General features: G+C 37.5%; 1 protein-coding gene across 3 annotated transcripts in view; it reads right to left on the bottom strand.

Annotated features, from left to right (window-relative positions):
* Positions 1–4,006: 4,006 nt before the first annotated feature.
* Positions 4,007–15,583, bottom strand: part of LOC135721671 (uncharacterized) — a 44,517-nt gene continuing 32,940 nt past the window's right edge. For all 3 annotated transcript variants that reach the window (XM_065244089.1, XM_065244098.1, XM_065244106.1), the window contains exon 4: positions 4,007–4,770. The gene's annotated coding sequence lies outside the window, so the exon portion shown is untranslated. The remainder of the gene's footprint in view (positions 4,771–15,583) is intronic.

Genomic DNA, 15,583 nt, shown 5'->3' with positions numbered 1-15,583 from the left:
GCATAAACAGCCTTGTAAACCTTGCAAAAGATTTTAGATAAAATGAAGAATAAACACAAGACAAATGTCATATTCACAAAGAAATCTTTTTATGTGCTTGCCCCGTATTCACATGTACATTAGCTGCTAAAGTACATCAACCCCCTTCTTTGCTTTTCATGGGCTTCTTGTTAATTTTATATAAAGGAACATTATCAGCGGGTGGTGCAGTAAAAGCATTTAGGGTCAAAGCGTTACTGAACCGTGATTGGTTGTTCCATTAGGAGAAGTGTGCTGCTTGAGTTTCCTCTCAGCCAATCAGATGCAGTCACCACACTTTTGTTTCAAGTGTAGGTGCCCTGTGTTCTCTTATACCACCCTGCATGATTTAGAAATAAATGGCACATAATTAAAGCCACCAGTAGTGACCCTTCCTCGTCAATTTGAAGATTATATAGACTGAGAGAAAATGCTCTGCTGTTTGGGCTTCAAATATGAGTACCGGATGCTTAATACAAAAAATATATAAACACAAATATGTCAGATGAAGAATACAAAATTGACAAAAAATGGGTCAAAAACTAAATTTTTTAGTAATTGTCACATGCATTCATGAAATACAGAAATACAAAATAAACACAAATTTAGGCTTTTAATAAAAGAACTTGTCATAGAAGTTACAATATAATTGAAATGAAACCCAAAATTTACATTGACATTTCCAACCTGTGGTGTATTTAAGATAAATAAAATAATTGAAAAAAATTGGTTCCAACTATTATGATTGTATATTATATTTTATTAAATTATGTTATATTGATACGGACAATAAAATATCCAACATAAAAATTTTCAACATCACAAGTCTCCCTATTAACATAATAGTGATCAGATTTCTATATTCATGCATATGGGAGCCCCCCAAGTACATTGAGAGGCTATAGAAACACATGTATGGATAGGAACCCAGGGGGTGCAGGGTCTGACTGGTTTTGCATTAAAAAAGACGGGGTCCTGTGAACGCTCTGCTCCCTGCTTGTGAATTCAATAGCTTCAACATGGTTAGCATGACAAACTGCTCTTCAAGTTCACAGAATAACCTCCCCCGTCCTCACACACACAGACACAAACGCACACAATTTGCCCCCAAAACCCCCCAACTTTAATAAAGTCTATTTGAAGCCAAAGTCAAAGTACAAATTTTTATGTTGTATATTTATCTTTTTTTAAAATATTGATTTTGTGTAAAAGAAAAAAAGAGGCATCGTAATTGAGTTTAAATAAAAAAAAAATTCTGGCTCATAAAATCTGTTTGAAATCACTGAAATCATTATTTTTCATAAAACATGTAGTTCAACTTCAATTGGAAATGTTTATAATTACGTGTTTATATAGCTCAGTTTTATGATAGCAACACAAAGGTCCTGGGTTTGTACTGATAAAAGTACAAAAAGTCACTTTGGATAAAAGCACGTGTCAAATGTATAAATGTAAATGTGAATGTAATTTAAATGGTACCATATGGCCTTTTTTGTTATGGTTGTATTGGTATTTTATTTATTTATTTATTACATTTATTTTGTCATCTGCCCTGATGCATAGATAACCTATATACTATATAAAGTATACAATACTGTGCAAAAGTCTTAGGCCACTTATTTCTCAGTCACTCTATTGGAATACAGAAATACAGGAAATGTCTATATTAAACACGGTATAAAAGCTGAAGTGTCAATTATTTAGGGTAAACTCCCCTTCCACTTGAACAATAGCAGGCAAATGCAGAATCTCTTAAACTTAAATGAAATTAAATCCTAATTTCTAATTCTAATCGAATGACTTCAGGACTTTGGTATCCTCAAAAAACCTCAAGATGTGTTTCGTGCCAAGAGAGGTCACACTAAATACTGACTGATGCCTGAAGAAGACATTTAGTTCTGAAAATTGTAATTTGGTGTCCATATTTCCTGCATTTTTTGTTTTGTATCTTAATAAAATGCGGGACAAATAAATATGGACATTAAAACAAAGCACGCTAAAAAACAAAGCTGGTGGTGGTGGTGGCCTAAGACTTTTGCACAGTACTGTACATACACTATAATAGTGTAATTTGACTTATATTATGTAAATTCATCTTTTGTAATCTTAGTTCAGTTCACAATCATCTTGTTTTAACTCTTATATTTGTGATATGAACACCAGGACTGAACCTGATTGTTTAAATATTATTGGTAGAGCATAACCCTCTTTACAGCCAGCCTTTTTCTATCTTTAAGTTTTTATAATCTTTATTTCATTGTCTTTATTTTAAATAGTTTAAGGTTTTTTTAGAAACAGGCTGATTCTATTTGTTTATTTTTCAGGCATATTGGATTAAATTTAGGGTAATTTTTTTTTGACAGATTTATACGAAAGCTGAATAAATAAGGTGATATATGGTTGGAGGGACAGTACAATATTTGGTCGAGATACAACTATTTGAAATTCTGGAATCCAAGGCAAAAAAATTTAATACTGAGAAAATTGCCTTTAAAGTTGTCCAAATGAATTTCTCAACAAAACGCTTTAATGATAAATACATGACTTACAACATATCTTTATGAAAACATAATCTTTACTTAATATGCAAATGATGACCCATACAATGTATTGTTGGCTATTTCTACAAATATACCCAACTGATTTTGTGGTCCAGTTCACACATGTTAATGCTGATGTATACACACAATATGGATTTATAATAAAACAAAGGCAATTATATAGACTAAGTTAATAATATTTAATTTAACATACTTATTTGTGTGTGTATAAATATATATATAGTTGTAAATTTTTATGTTTTAATTCCCATAAAAATGTATAAAATTATACATAGTATATAATATACTCTATAAAATTAGCTATATCTGGCTCTCCCTCATGGGTTTTTTCCCTCCTAGGACTTTTTTCCCTTCTGACTAAAAAAAGACGTTTGTTTTTCTCCTAAAAAGTTTTTTTCAACCGTTAGGAAGTCAGCTGACATTGGGTTAACTTAGCACCCTCTTCTATACGTAACATTATTACTACGCTCGCTAGTATGGTTTAATCTTATCCGCTGTATGTTGTCCATCACTTTTTCGGGGTTTTCTCCTGCATCTATTAATGTGACGCTGCTTTGAAACAACTGAACAATTGTGAAAAGCGCAATATAAATTGAATTGAATTGAATAGGACAATTTATAAAAAAAGAAAAACTTTAAAAAAGAGCTATAAGGTATCCTGTCAAAATAATTTTAATGTTTCCATTGCTTATAAAAATGAAAAACATAAAACACAAACCTGTAATGCTTACAGTTTCTATGCATTGTTTTTGTAGAGAACCAAAGCATTACTTATCCTATTAAATGTTAACCAAAACACCAAATGCATCACCAACAACTTACACCAACAATTAGTGCCAAATTCTCTCATGGCAAAGACAACGAACATCTGCAGGATTGGTAAAAGCCTGGTTTCTGGGTAGAAGAGAGTGTGTGTGGTGTGGTGTGGGGGAGGTTTGGGGTAAGGGTGCACACAAGGACATGAGCTGCCACCCTAATCTCTTACAAAGAGTCTTGTTCTGTATGGGTTTATCCCGCTCAGAGTAAGGGAATCTGCCATGCTCAGTAAGCATGTATATCGGACCATCTCATGCCTCAATGGGCACTCCATGGGTGGCCCCTCCCGGTCAATACCACCGTATTCTCTACCGGACCGGCCCAGGATGGGATAATCTCTCCCGCTCGCTTTCTTTCAGGCAAAGGTCTGGCCTCCTGGTGACCAGGGCGGCTTGGACCCGATCCCAGGTCATGTTTGGAAGAAGGGTTCGAGATGAGGGGCAGGTTTCAGGAGGAGCAATGGAGCGTACTGGAGCGGTTCTTGAGCTGACAGTTAAAGGAAAACAATAGGCAGAGACGGCTTGTGTGTCTGTCTGCCTGTATGTGTGTGTGTGTGTCTGATCTTGCATTGTAAACTGATAATTTGGAGAAAAAACACACGGATAACAAAGGAGGTTTGATAAAAAAAATCTTTATTAAAAAGAGTTATTTCAATCCAATAGTGCACAAGCTTAAAGAAAATATTTACTTAACAATATTATTGGCAGTAAAACTGTAGGTTTATTACACGGCACTCTTGAACACTTCTGATTGGTCAATTGCTTGTAAAATATATATTTTTTTTGTATTATGACCGCTAAACTGTTGAAATTACATTGCATACATCATGGCTCTCATACTTATCTCTCTGTGGTCTTTCTTATTACATAATAAAATAACTATTTTTTTATATTTAATGTCCAGTTATTTATTCAATAGAGTAGCTGTGTAATAAACAGGATAATGTACAGTTAGCTAGTCATTACCGTAATAATCCACTATATGGTACTGCATGCTATAGTTGTCTGTATAAATTACCATTAGCAATACAATGCATAGGTTCGATCCCAGGACCACACATACTAATAAAAGATTGAATGCACTGTAAGTCGCTTTGGATAAAAGCGTCTGCAAAATGCATAAATGTAAATCTAGTCAAAGTTTTGCTACCATTAAACTGCCATTTTATCTTAAAAAAAATATACTTACCTTTTTACTATGTATTTATACTGTAAAAATACTTACCTGGTGAGGTATGAGGTTCAATAACATAAACAAAATAACGTAGTAAGGAACAGTACAGTAGATACATAAAGAAAATCTCTTGTATACTTTCTGATGATCTTGGGTTCCCATGTAGGCACCATTGGGTTCAGTTTTCACATTCACATAAAACCTGAAAGGAAAAGACAACTGAGTTAGTGTCAATATCACAAACAAGCACTTTTCAGGTTTGTCCAACCCAGCAAATATGAAGCAAAATCCTGTATTTAGGACATTTAACCCATGTGAATTATTCATTGCGCTGTATCACCATATTATTTTGCGACGTGTAACGCCGCCTACATTTACGCCATTTGCCTATAAAAGGTGTGGCCTAAACATAGATGCATCAGGGAAGGAAGGGGGTTGAGAATTGATTGACAGGTCGGATACAGGGATGCTCAGCATCACATGGGATGACGTCACGTGCACCACACACCGACTGGGCGTGCGCTCACCAGCAGGCAGACATTATCTGCCGTGATGTTTGACCCCGAGCCTAAAGCCAGACAGGGGTCAGAGGAAGGACCGTCTGGGCACCGGGTTTGACCCTGAGGCTGTGGGGGTGCTTGTTGGTTCCAGTCTAGGGTCTTTAATATCACCTCTGGGGTTTGAGGTGCAGACAGCTCAACGACTGACCCGCGCGTAATCATTGGTGTGCAACGTCTGCTTGGTCATGGTGCAAAGTCATGGGGGCTGGACGTGGCCTTTATGTCTGTTTTTTGCACAACATGAATGAAAAGAAATTTAAAATTATATGTCGTGCTTCTGTATCGCTTAGTGGTCGATCTTTGTGTTAGCAACGCAAAAAGTCATGGGTTCGAACCGAGGTAACACATACTGTATATGAACCCAGATAAAAGCGTCTGCCAGATACGTAAATATAAATGTTTTAATCACACTGAAGTTGAACAAGTGAACAAATAAATAAATACGAAAAACAGGACACAGACAAATAAACAAATACGATTCATCATCAATCTTCAGACGGCATGATGCTAGGCTAACGGCTAAAGTGGACGGTTTGGGAAGAAGACACGCCGCACCAAAGCTTGCTGTCTGGAGACGAGTCTAATGTACCCACTGTTTGGCTAGGGTGGGGGTGGATGGGGGTCAGGATTTGTCTGTCTGGTACCCCTCTGTCAGAAAGACGGCAATCGGGCATACGACCCCGGCACGGTGTGTGTGTTTTATATATTTGGCGGAGGGGGTGGCTAGTCCTCGATTCAGACCATCCTGCTTGATGTCCTATTAAGATTTGAGGCCAGGACTACGGGGTGGGTGGGTCGGGGGAGCTGGTTAACCCCCCGGTAGACTTCTGCTAGAGCTCCTGGATCCTATTATGTGAGGCAAGCTGTTGCCTGCATACTAATTCTGCATCACTCAGACGAGAAGCGTGGCGTTTGAAATAAAGGCGACGCGTAAGGAAGTAAAGAAGCACATGCTGACAAAAATAAAGACGATGTCCGGCGCTTTGAAAAATAAGTTGAAATTAATAAATTGGGAGAGCATTGTGCATTGAGCATTAGCAGTGCAAAAGTCAGTTACGTATGGTTTTGCATGGTTAACGTCGCTTCCTATTGGCTTGTGTTTGTGTAGCTAAATTGGCAGAACATTGGGTTGTGGGTTCGATCCCTGATCGAATTGTATACGTTTGAATGCACCGCAAGTCGTTTTAGATAAAAGCGTCTGCCAAATGCATAAATGCAAATGTTATTATGGTGAACAGGAGGATAAATGATGACCTGCATGACGAATAGGTGTTCGTTAATTTAATTTGTGATAGACACTGTGGAGAGAGAGAGAGAGAGAGAGAGAGAGAAAGAGAGAGAGAGAGAGAGAGAGAGAGAGAGAAGAGGAAATGCTAGGTAGGTTGGGGGATGGCATTGAGAAAAGCTGTGAGCCAACCTTGCATAACTTGCATCGTCCACGTGAGCACTGCAGCTTAATATATAAGAGATCAAGCACTTACTGCTAGCCAATTTAGTAAAAAAATGTGTAATATATTATTATAAATATTATTATTATTATTATTATTATTATTAATGATCATGAAAATAATAATAATAATAATAATAACAATATAATATTAATAATAATAATAATATATTATTGCTAACAAAATAAAAATAATACAAATATAAAACAAAACATTTACTAATATATACAATGAAATATTAAATAACATTTTAATGCATTCTTGTATTGATAATACAGTAATAGCATCCATTTACCATGAGCATGGTTTCTTATTATGGAAGGCGCATGCTATCCTCTAGTGTTATTGTCTCTTGTAAACTCCTTAACAATTCTTTAAACAGTTACTGACTATACCATACTGACTAGTGTGCAGTGGCTATGCCTGAAACAGGCCTGTTATCCCCCCAGCCTAACTTCATGTGTGTCCATCCAACAAAGACGTTGGTGGAAATCTTACAGTTCTAAGAAACGCATCGGCCTGAAACGGGTTATTCTGTCGTGCTATATATAACCATGACCAGTGGGTGAATAAGAGACGGACACGAGACACGGCAAGCGGAGAGACCAATTCCCCACAGACCCGTTCTCTCCCCACGAAGGGGCTGCATAGTGGGCTTTGTTCTCCTGATTTTTAAAAACTCTCCTTTACGGACTGCGAAAAGCAAACTTCCAGCCAGAAGACAAAAGTAACCAGGATAGATAGATAGATAGATAGACGAATAGAGTTAAAGCTAGATGTCTGAGCAGACAAACAAACCCCGTGACCTTGACCTCTAGGGTTCTTCCTCACCTGCTGCTGGGTAGTGCAGCTGGGTTCGATCCCAGATCAAACTGTATACGTTTGAATGCACCGCAAGTCGCCAAATGCATAAATGCAAATGTTATTATGGTGAACAGGACAAAGTTAGCAACGCAAGGGTTGTTGGTTTAATTCCCAGGAACACAATGTATAGCGTAATGAGTGTCTGCCAAAAGCATAACACTGTTCGTGCGAAGATGCTTTTTTTGAACATGCCGTGATAGACAGCTTGAGTGCATCCCATTCATTAAAGCAAAAAGGGGGGCATTTTACTAAAAATCATGAAAAAATTGATTAAAAAAATGCTATTAAATAAAAACAGACTTGATTTATTACATTTGAAATCCCTAATTTGCACGACTCTGTGTGTATTAAATAACATTGCATTATAAATATACAGTATGCACTAGCAATGCGTGAATAGAAATGCAGCTCAACGCGCTCCCCCCACTCGCCATCTCTCTCACACGCAACGTCAGGACCCCGGGTACTTCCTTTGGGCTGCCTACAACATGCCTGACTGAAATGCATGCAAGAACATCCAAGCGTGACCCAAAAATGCATTATTCAGGGTGAATCGCATAACAGTAGATGAATGTAATTACCTCCAAGTCTGATTTATTGGGGTTTAAGTGGTCCGTTCTGACAATACGGTCACTTTCTGTCGTAATCTAATGCTGGGATGCGGTTCATTCGACAGGCACCTGTATGCCGGCACACAAGATCCGACAAAGCCGGTGGTCTCCCCGCGTGCCTTCATTTGAATACATTTGCATGCAAATTGTGCCACGCTGGCAGACGCTAAGCACCGCTGAGACTTTGGCGTGCTAGGTGTCCAAAAAATCATAACGTACAGGCAGATCAGATGCGTCTCGACTGAATCTGCCGCAGTGTCATGATCTTACCGTAATCCCATAATTACATAATCATAACAGAACCATCCAGATGGGAAAAGGCTGCTATGCATGGCGGGATGTAGCGAATGCATTTGAATATTATACAACGCTCAAGTTTGATGAATAACGAATACAGATTCAGCCTATCACGTGGATAATGTGCAGTAGTGTGCAATAGTGTTAGGCCATTATATAGTGACCATACTGATTAATACCAGTCTCTTTATTTAAATATAACTAGAAAATACAAAAATTTGTATGCATTTGTATAAAATTACAATTTTATTAGTATTAGGTTACACATCAGCATTTTTTTTCATTGATTGGTTGCCCTTTGCGCTCAAGCAATAGCAGGAAACTGCAGTTTAGCCTAAATGAAATAAAATCATAATTCCTTATCGAATAACTTCAAGACAATCTCCTCAAAAGACTTCAAGATATGTTTAGTGCCATGAAAGGTCACACAAAATTTTTTTCCTATTTCATGTACATATTTCCAATATTTTCAGCTTGTATCTTAACCCTTATGTGTTGTTGGGTCCATTTTTTTTTTTTTTTTTTGGTCTTAATTTGGCCACAACTTTTTCTGTGTTTCAGCAAATAGAATGATTTTTGGTGACAAATCTTATATTTACACATATTTTAAGAAAATGCTTTGAAATTTTTCAAAAACTCAACAATATACCGTGGGCAAATTTACTACCTTTCGTGTTGTTAGGGGCCAAAATAGGCCACTAAATTGAACTGCTGTAAAAATGTATCAAATATATCTTTTTTTTTTTTTTTTTGCATAAATCAGGTAATCAACCTCAGTTCTGAACAAAAATTCCATGATTTTAACTCTTTAATTGCCAAGTTCATAAGTGATGTCACTGATTTGAGGAAAAAAACACACAAAATTACAAATTTTCAATATAAAAAGTGATTGTGGATTGGATTTTTTCACCTTTTACACAATCTTGAGCGTGTAAAAGATAAGAAAAAATATTGGCTTTGATGCATTTTTAGTTTTTGTGTAGCATCAGTTTTGATTTTTTCTCCCTCATTTATGGTTTATGGCCATTTTTGGCCCATTGACATCCATTATAACAACACGAAAGGGTAGTAAATTGAAACAATGCACAAGGGTTAATAAAGAGTGCAAAAAATATAGATAAAATCTTTGCTAAAACGAAGCTGGTGGTGGCCTATGACTTTGCACAATAGGGGTGCGCGGAGCAAAAACTAACGCGGGTTTAGTTGTGAGACGAACTGTTTACATTGTTGCACAAGATTGAGTGTTTTTTTCTGGTAGTTTTTTTATTGTTAGAAAAGGGCTGGATGAATGAATACAGTGTGGATACCTGTCTACTATAGACAGATATATAAACAACATCCACTTCAAGTATATAGACAAAATAGTATTGAAATATTTGCATGCAAATTAAATTTTTATCAAGTGTTACAACTAACCCCCTGCCTGTTACAATTAACCCCACCTATGGGGTGAGTTGTAACGTTTGCACTTCTGTCACGTTTTCCAAGAATTGTTAGTACTAGAAACAAACTTTAAATGTTTATTTGTAGCAGAGATGTGTGTGTTGCTTGTGTAAAAATATAATTAATCAAACTCAAATATTTTTTGAATGATTGAGCCAAAACCAAAAAGCGCCCGCTCTCCCCTACTGTATATAATTCAAAGTCAAAAATGCACAAATATTAGTGTTTGACTTAACATTGCAGGCCGTTTTAATGTCTGATATAAAAACGGATATATGGAGCGCAGGGCAACCAATAGATGATAAATGCTGATGCATCAGAAATTGTTTATTTTAAAGATGGCAAATGTACAAAAAATCCTTAAATTAAATTACGTAGGTTGAATTCACTTGCAAAACCAAGTCAACTGCTACAGTTATTCAACACGGAAAGGAATCGATCCACACCATGCTCACTTATAAGAAAAAATAACATCACATAAACTACAGTCCAGTCAGAGAGGCTTTACAGAGATGAAGAAATGAGCCCCGGAGGCGTGCGAGGTTCAACCCCAGCTGGGCGGACATTTTGTTGACATGCTGATAGGGATTTAAGCAGTGGGTGGGTGGGTGTGTATGCATGCGTGCTAGGTGAGAGAATGATGCTGAAAAGGGGAACGGCAGCGTTTGTAAGCTCGATTCCAGCGCGAGCTGAGACGATTAGGGCAAACGGGGAAGAACAAGGAACCGGGGGGCTCTGTGGAAGAGACGGGGGACCGGGCCATTGAGACGCAGGAATGGGGGGTCGGCGGCGGGGGGAGACTTATTTCAGCTGAGCTAATTAAGCATTGGAGGAGATGAATAATGGAATCTTCCAGAGGGTGGGCTGGTGTCTTCGTCCGCTATTCACAAACTTGGTTTCTTTGGAGAAACACGTCGAGAGGCAGAAAAGCTCGTCTCTTAAAGGGATATCATAGTTTGCACAGCGGGGACGGAGGGGGTGCGTAGCACTGACGCAGACGTAGTATACAAACTAGGCGATTTCTTATATAAACAAATATAGTTATGGGATGCCCACCCATAACCACCCAAGTATTATTGTTGATTCAAAGTTAGTGTATTTGGCTTAAATCAAACAAAGCACCACTACATTTACGTTACTATTAATAGTACACCTATTTTGATATTAATTGAGGACAAAAAGCATAAAAACGCTACACACTTGCCAGATATGTGTCGCAGTAATAAGCGTCTCCTTATTTCCTAATCAAATACGTTTTGGGGAAAAGCTAGACGTCTGACCATACAAACCCCCGTGACCTTGACCCCTAGGGTCTTTCCTCACCTGCTGCTGAATAGAGCAGCTGTGTCGTCTAGCCAGCGTACGACTGAATACTTTACACTTTAGCTCGTTCCCACGCTCGCCACAGACGACATTAAGACGGTCTTTGTTGGTGAAAATAATATTTACTGTGCTTGTACCGTGGCGGCCGTTATCTGCCATCTAACTCAAAAAATTATTGCCCGGTTAGACGAATAAATCTCAGGCTTCCTTCGAACATTCAGCAAACAATCTCAATACGCTTGATGTAGACAAATGTTTGTAAACAGCAAAAACAGATGAAATCAAGATGTTTAAGAACCACATTCATAGGTCTCGACACTCAAATTAGATTTCAAGTAGTTGTTTGTCATTCGGGTTGTGATGCGTAACGTCATACAAAGCCGAATAAACTCACAGATGATATCAAGCTATATGATAAAGACTTCCAAGTGTTGACTATGAACAAACAAATGAATTTTATTGTTCACAAACCTGCACTTGAAAAACTAAAGAATGGGGCTGCTTCGCTGGACAATCTTGCTTAAAGGGATAGTTCACCCAAAAATGAAAAATTGTCATTTTTTACTCACTCTTATGTTGTTATAAACAAGTTTAAATTTCTTTGTTCTGATGAACACAAAGGAAGATTTTTTGAGGAATGGTTTTTAACCAAACCGACTTCCATAGTATTCTTTTTTCCTACTATGGAAGTCAATGGGGCCTCTGATCGGTTTCGTGTTCAGCAGAAGGTTTGTAACAACATGAGAGGGGGAAAATTATAATTTTTGGGTGAACTATCCCTTTAAGAGCCGTGATCACTATTCACTTTAATTGCATGAAGAAAAGCAGCATGGACATTAATAAATAAAGTAAATAAATATCATCATTAATATTGCACTTAAAGGGATAGTTCACCCAAAAATGAAAAATTTGTCATTTTTTTACTCACTCTTATGTTGTTATAAACAAGTTTAAATTTCTTTGTTCTAATGAACACAAAGAAAGATATTTTGAGGAATGGTTTTTAACCAAACCTACTTCCATAGTATTCTTTTTCTTACTTTGGAAGTCAATGGGGCCTCTGATCGGTTTCGTGTTCAGCAGAAGGTTTGTAACAACATGAGTGGGAAAATTATAATTTTGGGGTGAACTATCCCTATAAGAGCCGTGGTCACTATTCACTTTAATTGCATGGAGAAAAACAGCATGGATATTAATAAATGAAGCTAATAAATATTGTCTTTGATATTGCACTTAAAGGGATAGTTCACCCAAAAATGAAAATTCTGTCATCATTTACTCACCCTCGTGTTGTTACAAACCTGTATAAATTTCTTTGTTCTGATGAATACAAAGGAAGATATCTTGAGAAATGTTCGTGGACCCCATTCAATTCCATAGTAGGAAAAAGAATACTATGGAAGTCAATGGGGCCTCTGATCGGTTTCATGTTCAGCAGAAGGTTTGTAACAACATGAGTGGGAAAATTATAAGTTTTGGGTGAACTATCTCTTTAAGAGCCGTGTTCACTATTCACTTTATTTGCATGAAGAAAAGCAGCATTGACATTAATAAATAAATAAATATCATCTTTAATATTGCACTTAAAGGGATAGTTCACCCAAAAATGAAAATCATTTACTCAATCTCATGTTGTTACATACATTCATAATTTTTTTGTTCTGATAAATACAAAGGAAGATATTTTGAGAAATGTTCGTGGACCCCATTCACTTCCATAATAGTAAAAAGAATACTATGGAAGTAAATGGGGGTCAAAAACGGGTTGGTTCCAAACATTCCTCAAAATATCTTCCTTAATCTTCCCAAAACATGAGAGTGAGTAAATGATGACAGAATTTTCATTTTGGGTGAACATTTTAAGTAAAAAATAGGGATTTTAAAACAACACAACGGGGAGTAAATAATGCCATATTTCATTTTGCGGTGAACTGTTCCTTTAATGGCAAAATACGAGGCACGGCAAATCACGACTCTAATTTCAAGTTTACATGTTCAATCACTCACCCTCACCTTTCACTTCCTGTCTACATCTGTCCGCATCCTGTGCGGTCACGAAACCATTTGCTACGGAAGGGTACTTTCTCATTCCCTCCGTCTTTTTCGCTCGTCTGTCTATCTCGTTCCACGTCTCCCCTCTCCTCTCGCCGCACGGACAGACCCGAGTCGGTCTGAAGCAACGTTTTGAGAGGGTGGGGGTGCGGTTCGGGGGCATTTTCATTACGGTCAAATCTCAGGCCCGGCTCTTCAACGTGGCCTGTGCCACCGAGCCGACAGTTTAATCATACAAACAGCACTCCATTCCTATTTCCCCCACTCCCTTTCACACACTTCATAATTCCTCGCCCTACACTCTCCTATGTTTTGGGGGCTTAAAAATGACATAATCAGTGACTTGGATAAATGCCTGTTTTCCTTCCAACTGTAATCAGCCGGGGTTGACGCTTACAGATTTTTAAAGGGCCAGCGGTGCTTTTATACTACAGCTCATCGAGGACATGCTAAAACGTTGCATCTCTTCTCAATACAGTCTAAACATGTAGACAAGATATTTAACCGAATGGGAATCATCTTAAAGGGATAGTTCACCCAAAAATGAAAATTTATAATTTATTCACCCTCATGTTGTTACAAACCTGTATATATTTCTTTGTTCTGATGAATACAAAGGAAGATATTTTGACCAATGTTTGTAACCAAACTGTTTATGAGCAGCATTGACTACCACAGTAGTATTTTCCTACTATTGAAGTCAATGGTGCTTCTGTTTCCTGCTCCAAATCTCTCCCTTTGTGTTTATGAGAGTGAGTAAATGATGACAGAATGTTTATGTTTGGGTGAACTATCCCTTTAATACAACAAAATACACAAATGCTCCAAAATAATGAAAAATCTAACTAACACACATGCACAGATTCATTAATATTCAATGGATAAATTTCTGTACCATGCCAACATTTTCCAAATCCAGACAAACTACCGTGACCAACAATTTCAACAAAATTGAATCTGGTTCAACTACACATAAAAATATATTTAGGATATTAAAGGCCATTCTTCTAAACATCGCACATTTCAAAAGCACAAAGAAGATAATGTCATGTTATAAACAGCCTTTTAAAGCTTTAAAAATTTTAATATCACACATCCTTCTGTAAATCTGCTTTAAATATTCAACATGCACACACGTTCGGCTTATATAAGGTGTGTTAAGCGAACCCTATTCTGTCTAAAGTCTTTAGCTTAACTAGTCACTTGTCAGATCGCAGGTGGACCGAAATCAAATAAAATCAAAAAGCCGCATATCACGCCGGCAGAACTGAGCAATGCCGACAAATGCTTTTAGCAACTATTACTTCTGTGGGTAGACCACATTCAATCAATAACCAAGCAAATAAAAACAGCGGGCACTCGAATTATAGAAACGCTCTCAAAACGGGGAGACGGCAATTGAGGCACAGCTAACATTAAGACATTAAACATATAAGCCATGCCTTTGCACAGAGGGGAGCCAGACCACGCTCAGCACTCGTACAGTACCACGTAAAAGAGCTTGGACTGTTTCTCTTCAAAGATAATCGGGAATTGGAGAAAAGCTTGTGTATATATTTGAAGTGTGTTGGAGCCTATGGCACTCGTGTGAGAAAGTTGGGCCCTGTTATTAAGGCCTTCAAGGTAGAAGCCTAAAAGGTTTACAAGTACGTAAGGGCTGCTAGAAGGCTTCGTGTTTCTTGTTGTGGGAACTTGATAGCGGTTGCTACTCACATAATAAAAGATCATTTCATTTTAAAGCCTTCAGATGTTTAAAAAAAGGACACAGCTTTTAAGATACAGCAATATGTTTAGAATAATTGATGACAGGACATTGAATTATTCGAAAATAATGCACACCCAAGCTGGTAATGCAACACTTCATTTCTTAATCCAAATTTTGTCCTATCCAAACAAGCATCAATGGAAAGATTATTGATTTAGCTTTCAGGTGATGTATAAATCTCAATCCCTTATGACCCTAATGGTTTTTTGGTCCAGGGTCACATTTATGACTTAAAGACCAATGACTGTGTCATTGACAAACTTTAAAGTTGCCGTATAAATAAAATGAAAAACTGTCATTTGTTTTGTACTGAGCCCCTAAGGTGACACTGGAGTAAAAAAAATCTAAAGTTTAGTTTCATGTGCTCACGCATTTTAATAAAAAATGTAGTTACGCGAAACTAAACTTTATTTCATTTTTGCTCCATGTCCCCTTACGGCGCATTCACACGGGGCGTCAGCGTTAACGCTTCCCATTCACTTTTAATGGATGATGTCATGCGTTGCTGAACTGAATTGTGGATCCGTCGGCGCCGCGTCAGTGCCGTTGGAGAAGTTGAACATTTCTCAACTTTTCAAGCGGCAACGCGTGCGTCAGCCAATTAGATCGCCTTATGCATATAACCTAGGCAGAGCCAGTCAATTACGTTTAT

This window comes from Paramisgurnus dabryanus, chromosome 24 (genome assembly GCF_030506205.2).
Source record: "Paramisgurnus dabryanus chromosome 24, PD_genome_1.1, whole genome shotgun sequence".
Classification (NCBI taxonomy): Eukaryota; Metazoa; Chordata; class Actinopteri; order Cypriniformes; family Cobitidae; genus Paramisgurnus; species Paramisgurnus dabryanus.
This window is presented reverse-complemented; position numbering and strand designations above follow the sequence as displayed.